Raw genomic sequence first — 9,895 nt, forward strand, 5'->3', positions numbered from 1 at the left:
TACTAATTGGAAGGACTGATGTTGAAGTTGCAATACGTTGGCCACCTGATGCAAAGAGCCAAATCATTAGAAAAGACACTAATGCTGGGTAAGATTGTAAGCAGGTGGGGATGGGTGTGACAGAGAATAAAATAGTTGAATGTTGGCATAACTGTCTCAATGGGCATGAATTTGAGCAAATTCCAGGAGATAGTGAAGGACAGGGAAGCCTGGTGTGCTGTAGTTCATGGGATTGCAAAGAGCTGGACATGGCTGTGTGACCGAAAAACATCAATCATGGGTAAATAAGGAAGCACCTGAAGTGTGTCACAGCACTTAAACACTGGATGTTGATAAACGACTGTATGTATTTGAAATAGGATAGATGAGGAAGCCTTGTGAATTAATCAGCACTGAAAGAATGGATGTGTGTATTAACCCAGAGTAGATAAGGAATCACTGGTGTATGTCACAGCACTGATAGACTGAATGGTGAAAAAACACTTGTTGAGTTTGACCTCTGGGAGTCAAACAAACACCTAATATATGCCACAAGTTACAGCCCTGAAACCTTGGCGAATGATAAAATGCTGGGAACGTTCGACTGATATGGACTATTAAGCACTTGAAGCATATCACTCTACTGAATACGGGATGATGATACACAAATGAGTATGTTTTACAGGAGAGGATGAAGCACATGAAGTATATCACAGCACTGAAACCCTGAAGGTGGTAAACTCCTAGAAGTGATGGGCCAGGATTGACAAAGAAGCATATGCTGAAATATAGATGTTGATACACTATTGAGTATTTGACACCAGGTGGACAAAGAAACATTTGGAGCATGTCACATGTCAAGGCACTGAGCACTGTATGGTAATAAACTACAGAGTGTGTATTTCCAGAGTGTGGATGAATAGGCACTTGAATCACATCACAGCACTGAAACACTGACGTTGATAAGCTACTGGATGTATTTTTATAGTCTGGATGATAAAGCAGTTGTGTCAGAGCTTGGAAATACTGGATGGTGATAAACTACTGGTGTGTTTGATAAAGATGCACTTGAACTTGTGACAGCAGTGAAAAACAAAAGGTGATAAGCTGATGAGTCTATTTTAGGTCAGGTGGACCAAGAGGCGGCTGAATCACCTCTTTAAAGTGTGGATAATGATAAGCTCCTGAGTACGTTTGACCTGGGGTGGATAAAGAAACACTGAAAGCATGTCACAGCTTTCACTGGATGAAGAAACACTGGATGGAGATATACAACTGGATGTGTTTGACCCAGGGTGCGTGAAGAATAACTTGAGGTGTCACTGCACTGAAACAATAGATCATGATAATCTATTGGAAGTGTTCAACGAGTAATCAATGAGGAAGCACATTGCATGGAATGGTGCTGCATGGTGATAAACACCTGGTTGTATTTGACCAATGTGGATGAAGAAGTTCTTGAAGCATGCCAAATGCTTTGCAACCCTGGATGGTGATATAATCCCATCAAACAATGTGTCTTTTTGATATAGGGTGTAAAAGCAAGCACCTAAAGCATGTCACAGGGCCTTTCCTGGTGGTTCAGTGGTTAAGCATCCACCTTGAAGTATAGGGGATGAAGGTTCAATCCTTGACTGGGAAACTAACATCCCATATGCTACAGAGTAACTAAACCTGCACAGCTGCAAACACTGAAGTTCTCACACTCCAGAGACTGCATGCCATGGTGAGAGTTGGCTTGTCTCAAGGACTATCTTACGTGCCACAACTATGACCCAACACAGCCAACTAAATAAATTAAGAAGAATCATGTCACAGGTGAAACATTGGTGACAGACTATTGAGTGTGCTTTACCTGGAGAAAATGAAGAAACACTTACATCATGTCACTGCACTGAAACACAGGATGGTGATAAGCTACTGGGTATGTTTGACATGGGGTGCATGAAGAAGACTTGTGGAATGTTCCACAGTTAAATCATTGGATGATGATAATCTACTGACTCTGTTAGACCTGGAGTGGATAGAAGCATGTCACAGAACTGAAATGCAAAGGGTGGTAAATTACAGTGTGTTTAAACAGAGGAGGATGAAGAAACACATAACCTGTCGCAGCATTGAATACTAGATATATTTGACCTGGAGTGGGTTGAACAAGCGCTCAAAACAGGTTACAGGACTGAAGTAAACACTGGATGGTGATAAACAACTCAGTGTGTTGACCAGAGGAGATGAAGAAGCAACGGAAGCATGTCATGACAGTGAAAGAGTAGATGATGATAAACAGTATTAGCAGTGGCAAGATGCCTGCTCCAGAGTTCAGGTTCAAGATGCAGCATGTTTGCACTAGAATGTGGGTTTAATAAGTTTGTGATGCCTCCCCAAAAGTGAAAATTCAGCAGTTACTACGAGCCTACCCTGGATCGTGGGGTTGGAAGGGGCAAAATGAGAGCTCCAGGCTGCAAGCTCAGAACGTGCATGATGTGCACTAGAATGTGGGCTCATTGGTGGTTGATGCATGTATTAGATTGCAAGTTCAGAAGTTGTGACATGGGTATTATATAGCACCCATGTTATAAAACCTCACACTGGTCATCTATTTTTTACATATAGCACTGTACACATTTAAATGCTATTTTCTCAAATCTTCACCTTCACCTTCTCTCACTGAGTCCAAAAGTCTGTTCTTTAGATATTTGTCTCTTCTCCTGGCCTGCATATAGGCCATCTTTATAAATTCCACATATATGAATTAATATACAGCTTTGTCTTTCTCTTTCTTAGTTCCTTCACTTTTTGTAATAGGTTTCACACTCTTCCACCTCATTAGAACTGACTCGAATGCATGACTTCTTATTATTGAGTAATATTTCATATGCATATGTAGCAAAATGTCCTTAATCATTCATCTGCTGATGGACCTCATGGTCACTTCCATGTCCTAGCTATTGTAAACAGTGCTTCAGTAAACACTAGAATACTGTGTTTCTTTCAATTCTAGTTTCCTTGAGGTTCATGCCCAGGAGTGGGATTGCTGGGTCATATGGCACTTCTATTTTCAACTTTCTAAGGAGTTTCCACAAAGTACACTATAAAGGTTGTGCCAGTTTGCATTCCCATCAACAATTTAAAAAGGTTCCCTCTACTCCACAGCCTCTGCAGCAATTACATTGTAGACATTTTAATCATGGCCAATCTGACCAGTGTGAAATGATACCTCAATGTGGTTTTGATTTGCACTTCTTTTATGATGAGTAATGCTGAGCAGCTTTTCTGTGTCTCTTAGTAATCTGTATAGATTCTTTGGTTTGTTTTTCTGAGTAGTATTTGTAGCTGAGTATTGAGATACTTGAGCAGCTTGCATATTTTGGAGATTATTTTTTTTTTGTTAGTTTTCCAGTTGCTATTATTTTCTCCCAATTCTGAAGGCGACAGTTCAGTTCAGTTCAGTCACTCAGATGTGTCCGGCTCTTTGCAACGCCATGAATCACAGCACACCAGGCCTCCCTGTCCATCACCAACTCCCGGAGTTCACTCAGACTCAACGTCCATCGAGTCAGTGATGCCATTCAGCCATCTCATCCTCTGTTGTCCCCTTCTTCACCTGCCCCCAATCCCTCCCAGCAGCAGAGTCTTTTCGAATGAGTCAACTTTTCACATGAGGTGGCCAAAGTACTGGAGTTTCATCTTTAGCATCAGTCCTTCCAAAGAGACCCCAGGGTTGATCTCCTTCACAATGCACTGGTTGGATCTCCTTGGAGTCCAAAAGACTCTCAAGAGTCTTCTCCAACACCACAGTTCAAAAGCATCAGTTCTTCAGCGTTCAGCTTTCTTCACAGTCCAACTCTCACACACATACATGACCACTGGAAAAACCATAGCCACGATTAGATGGACCTTTGTTGGCAAAGTAATGTCTCTGCTTTTCAATATACTGTCTAGGTTGGTCATAATTTTTCTTCCAAGGAGTAAGTGTCTTCTAATTTCATGGCTGCAGTCACCATCTGCAGCCCAGAAAAATAAAGTCTGACACTGTTTCCACTGTTTACCTATCTATTTTCCATAAAGTGATGGGACCAGATGCCATGATCTTCGTTTTCTGAATGTTGGGCTTTATGTCAACTTTTTCCACTCTCCACTATCACTTTCATCGAGAGGCTTTTTTGTTCCTCTGCACTTTCTGCCATAAGGGTGATGTCATCTCCATATCTGAAGTTATTGATATTTCTCTTGGCAATCTTGATTCTAGCTTGTGCTTCTTTCAGCCCAGCATTTCTCATGATGTACTCTGCCTACAAGTTAAATAAGCAGGGTGACAATATACAGCCTTGATGTACTCCTTTTCCTATTTAGAAACAGTCTGTTGTTCCATGTCCAGTTCTAACTGTTGCTTCCTGACCTGCATATAAGTTTATCCAAGCCAGGTCAGGTGCTCTGGTAATCCCATCTCTTTCAGAATTTTCCACAGGTTATTGTGGTCCACCCAGTCAAAGGTTTTGGCACAGTCAATAAAACAGAATTAGATGCTTTTCTGGACCTCTCTTGCTTTTTTGATGATCCAGCGAATGTTGGCAATTTGATCTCTGGTTTCTCTGCCTTGTCTAAAACCAGCTTGAACATATGGAAGTTCATGGTTCATATATTGCAGAAGCCTGGCTTGGAGAATTTTGAGCATTACTTTACTAGCGTGTGAGATGAGTGCAATTGTGTGGTAGTCTGCTCATTTGTTGGCATTGCCTTCCTTTGGGATTGGAATGAAAACTGACCTTTTCCAGTCCTGTGGCCACTGCTGAGTTTTCCAAATTTGCTGGCATATTGCTACAGCACTTTCACAGCATCATCTTTCAGGATTTGAAGTAACTCAACTGGAATTCCATCACCTCTACTAGCTTTGTTCGTAGTGCTGCTTTCTAAAGCCCACTTGACATCACATTCCAGGATGTCTGGCACTAGGTGAATGATCATACCATAGTCATTATCTTGGTCGTGAAGATCTTTTAATTTTTAGTATAAATATATTTATTTTAATTGGAGTTAAATTACTTTACAATATTGTATTGGTTTTGCTATACATCAACATGAATCCACCACAGGTATACGCGTGTTCCCATCCCGTACCCCCCTCCCTTCTCCCACCATGTACCATCCCTCTGGGTCGTCCCCGTGTACCAGTATCGTGCAACCAGTCCCAAGCAACCAGTATCCTGCATCGAACTTGAACTGGTGATTTGTTTCATATATGATACTATACATGTTTCAATGTATAGTATTTCTTCCAAATCATCCAACCCTCTCCCTCTCCCACAGAGTCCAAAAGACTGTTCTATACATGTGCGTCTCTTTTGCTGTCTCACGTACAGGGTTATCATTACCATCTTTCTAAATTCCATATATATGCATTAGTATACTGTACTGGTGTTTTTGTTTCTGGGTTACTTCAGTCTGTATAATAGGCTCCAGTTCCATCCATCTCATTAGAACTGATTCAAATGTATTATTTTCAATGGCTGAGTAATACTCCATTGTGTATATGTACCACAGCTTTCTTATCCATTTGTCTGCTGATGGTCATGTAGGTTGCTTCCATGCCCTGGCTATTAGAGACAGTGCAGTGATGAACATTTGGGAACACATGTTTCTTTCAAGTCTGGTTTCCTTGGTGTGTATGCCCAGCAGTGGGATTGCTGGGTCATAAGGAAGTTCTATTTCCAGTTTTTTTAAGGAATCTCCACACTGTTCTTCATAGTGGCTATACTAGTTTGCATTCCCACCAACAGTGTAAGAGGGTTCTCTTTTCTCCACACCGTCTCCAGTATGTATTGCTTGCAGACTTTTGGATCGCAACCATTCTGACTGGCATGAAATGGTACCTCACTGTTGTTTTGATTTGCATTTCTCTGATAATGTGTGATGTTGAGTATCTTTTCATGTGTTTGCTAGCCATCTGTATGTCTTCTTTGGAAAAATGTCTATTTAGTTCTTTGGCCCATTATTTGATTAGGTCATTTATTTTTCTGAAATTGCGCTATAGGAATTGCTTCTATATTTTTGATATTAGTTGTTTTTCAGGTGCTTCATTTGCTATTATTTTTCCCATTCTGAAGGTTGTCTTTTCACCTTGCTTATAGTTTCCTTTGTTGTGCAGAAGCTTTTTTTTTCTACAGTTCTTCTGTGTATTCCTGCCACCTTTTCTTAATATCTACTGTTTTTGTTAGGTCCATAATATTTCTGTCCTTTATCGAGCGCATCTTTGCATGAAATGTTCCCTTGGTATCTCTAATTTTCTTGAAGAGATCTCTAGTCTTTCCCTTTCTCTTGTTTTCCTTATTTATTTGCATTGATCGCTGAGGAAAGCTTTCTTATCTCTTCTTGCTATTCTTTGGAACTCTGCATTCAGATGTTTCTATCTTTCCTTTTCTCCTCTGCTTTTTGCTTCTCTTCTTTTAACAGCTATTTGTAAGGCCTACTCAGACAGCCATTTTGCTTTTCTGCAGTTCTTTTCTATGGGGATGGTCTTGATCCCTGTCTTCTGTACAGTGTCACGAACCTCTGTCCATAGTTCTTCAGGCACTCTATCTATCAGATCTACTCCATTAAATCTATTTCTCACTTCCACTGTATAATCATAAGTAATTTTGATATAGGTCATACCTGAATGATCTAGTGGTTTTCCCTACTTTCTTCAATTTAAGTCTGAATTTGGTAATAAGCAGTTCATGATCTGAGCCACAGTCAGCTCCTGGTCTTGTTTTTGTTGACAGTATAGAGCTTCTCCATCTTTGGCTACAAAGAATATCAATCTGATTTCGGTGTTGAACATTTGGTGATGTCTATGTGTAGAGTCTTCTCTTGTGTTGACGGAAGAAGGTGTTTGCTATGACCAGTGCATTTTCTTGGCAAAACTCTATTAGTCTTTGCCCTGCTTCATTCTGTATTCCAAGGCCAAATTTGCCTATTCCTCCAGGTGTTTCTTGACTTCCAACTTTTGCATTCCAGTCCCCTATAATGAAAAGGACATCTTTTTTGATTATTAGTTCTAAAAGGTCTCATAGGTCTTCATAGAACCGTTCAACCTCAGCTTCTTCAGCATTACTGATTGGGGCCTAGACTTGGATTACTGTGATATTGAATGGTTTGTCTTGGAAATGAACAGAGAACATTCTGTCGTTTTTGAGATTGCATCCAAGTACTGCATTTTTGGCTCTTTTGTTGACCATGATAGCTACTCCATTTCCTCTAAAGGATTCCTGCCCACCGTAGTAGATATAGTGGTCATCTGAGTTAAATTCACCCATTCCAATCCATTTTAGTTCGCTGATTCCTAGAATGTTGATGTTCACTCTTGCCATCTCTTGTTTGACCGCTTCCAATTTGCCTTGATTCATGGACCTGACATTCCAGGTTCCTATACAATATTGCTCTTTACAGCATTGTATCTTGCTTCTATCACCAGTCACATCCACAACTGGGTATTTTTTTTTTTTTTTTTTTTTGCTTTGGCTCCATCCCTTCATTCTTTCTGGAGTTAGTAATCCACTGATCTCTCCAGTAGCATATTGGGCCCCTACTGACCTGGGGAGTTTCTCTTTCATTATCCTATCAGTTTGCCTTTTCATACTGTTCATGGGTTTCTCAAAGAAAGAATACTGAAGTGGTTTGCCTTTCCCTTTTCCAGTGGACCACATTCTGTCAAACCTCTCCACCATGACCCGTCCATCTTGGGCGGCCCCATGGGCATGGCACAGAGCACCGGCAGTTGCAATGGCGCACAGAGCATGGCGGAGAGGGTACCCCACGTCCGAGGTCAGGGACAGCAGCCGAGAGTGCCAGGTTGTGAAGGTGCAGGGATAGATGAGACAAGCTACCCCACGTCTGAGGTCAGGGGCGGTGGCAGGGAGGAGCTACCCCATGTCCAAGGTCAGGGACGGTGGCCAAGATTCCAAGGCTGCAACAGCGCAGGAGCAGCCCAGAGGAGCTACCCCATGTCCGAGGTCAGGGCCAGCAGCTGAGAGAGCAAGGCTACAACAGCGCTGGAGCAGCCCATAGGAGCTACCCCACGTCTGAGGTCAGGGGCGATGGCTGGGAGGAGCTACCCCACGTCCGAGGTCAGGGGCTGTAGCCGAGAGAAGCTTACCCGTGTCAAAGGTCAGGGGCACAGCAGGGAGGAGCTAAACCGTGTCAGAGGTCAGGGGCTGTGGCGGACAGTGCAAGGCTGCGACAGCACAAGAGCAGCCAAGAGCAGCTACCCCACACCCAAAGTTGGGGCAGCAGCTGAGATGAGTAACCCCAGATCCAAGGAGCGGTGGCTGCATGGGCTCAGGAGGGCCTAGAGGAGCTATTCCATGTTCAATTTCAGGATAGGTGCCGTGAGGAGATACCCCTCATCCAAGGTAAGGAGCAATGGCTGTGCTTTGCTGGAGTAGCCCTGAAGAGATACCCCATGACCAAGGTAAGAGAAATCCAAAAAAGATGGTAGGTGTTGCAAGAGGGCATCAGAGGACAGATACACTGAAACCATAATCACATAAAACTGAAGGCTACATATTCACCTTAATTATAGTTTCCTCGTTGTACACAAGCTATAGAGCTTAATTAGGTTGCTTTTTTTTTTTAAATTTTGTTTTTATTTCCTTTACTCTAGGCAATGGGTCATAGAGGATCTTGCTGTGTCTTATTTTAGAGTGGTTATACCTATGTTTTACTCTAAGGGTTTCGTATTTTCTGGTCTTACATTTACATCTGTAATCCATTTTGAGTTTATTTTGAACTTGATGTTAGATACTGTTCTAGTTTCTACACATAGCTGTCCAGTTTTCCCAGTAACACTTTTTGAAGAAAATATATTTTTTGGTTGCATATTTTTGCCTCCATTGTCAAAGATAATGGGTGCATGAATTTATCTTTGGATTTTATATTTTGTTCCATTGGTCTGTATTTCTATGTTTGTGCAAGTTTCATACTCTCTTGATATCTTTGTAGTGTAGTCTTATCAAAAAGTTTGACTCTTCTAGTTTCATTCTTCTTTCTCAAAATTGCTTTGTCTCTTCAAAGTCTTATGTGTTTCCATGCAAATCATAAAATAATTTGTTCTAGTTTTATGAAAAATATTGTAGGTATTGCATTGAATCTATTGATTGTTTTGGGTGGTATACTCATTTTAACTATATCAATTAATCCAATCTAAGAACATGGTATGTTTCTCCATCTATATGTGTTTTGCTTTCTTTCATCAATGCTTATTTTGTATCTCTCTGGGTAAGTGAAAGTTGCTTAGTCATGTCTGACTTTTTGCAATCCCATGGATCATACAGTGTATGGAATTTGTAATTCTTCAGGCCAGAATACTGGAATAGATAGCCTTTCCCTTCTCCAGAGGATCTTCTCAACCCAAGGCTCAAACACATTGTGTGCAGGTCTCACACATTGCAGGAGGATTCTTCACGTGCTTGGCCACAAGGGAAGCCCAAGAATACTACAGTGGGTAGCCTATCCCTTCTTCAGGGGATCTTCCTGACCCAGGAATTGAACAGGAGTCTCCGACATTGAAGGTAGCTTCTTTATCAATTGAGCTATCAGGGAAGCCCTTTGTCTTTTTATGCAAATTTATTTCTAGTTATTTTATTCCTTTCATTGCAATGATGAACAGGATTATTCCTTAATTTCTCTTTCTGAATTTTCATTGTTAGTGTATAGGAATATAAGGGTTTCTGTGTATTAATTTTATACGCTGCACATTTACTCTATTCATTGATTAACTCCAGTAATTTTCTGGTGGCATCTCTTGGGTTTTCTGTGTAAAGGATAATATCATGTGCAAATATAGAGAGTTTTACCTCTTCTTTTCCAATCAGGATTCTTTTTATATCTTTTTCTTCTTTGAAAAGTGTGGCTAGAATTTCCAAAACTAGTAGTGATG

This window comes from Bos taurus, chromosome Y, assembly GCF_002263795.3.
Source record: "Bos taurus isolate L1 Dominette 01449 registration number 42190680 breed Hereford chromosome Y, ARS-UCD2.0, whole genome shotgun sequence".
In the NCBI taxonomy this organism is placed as follows: domain Eukaryota; kingdom Metazoa; phylum Chordata; class Mammalia; order Artiodactyla; family Bovidae; genus Bos; species Bos taurus.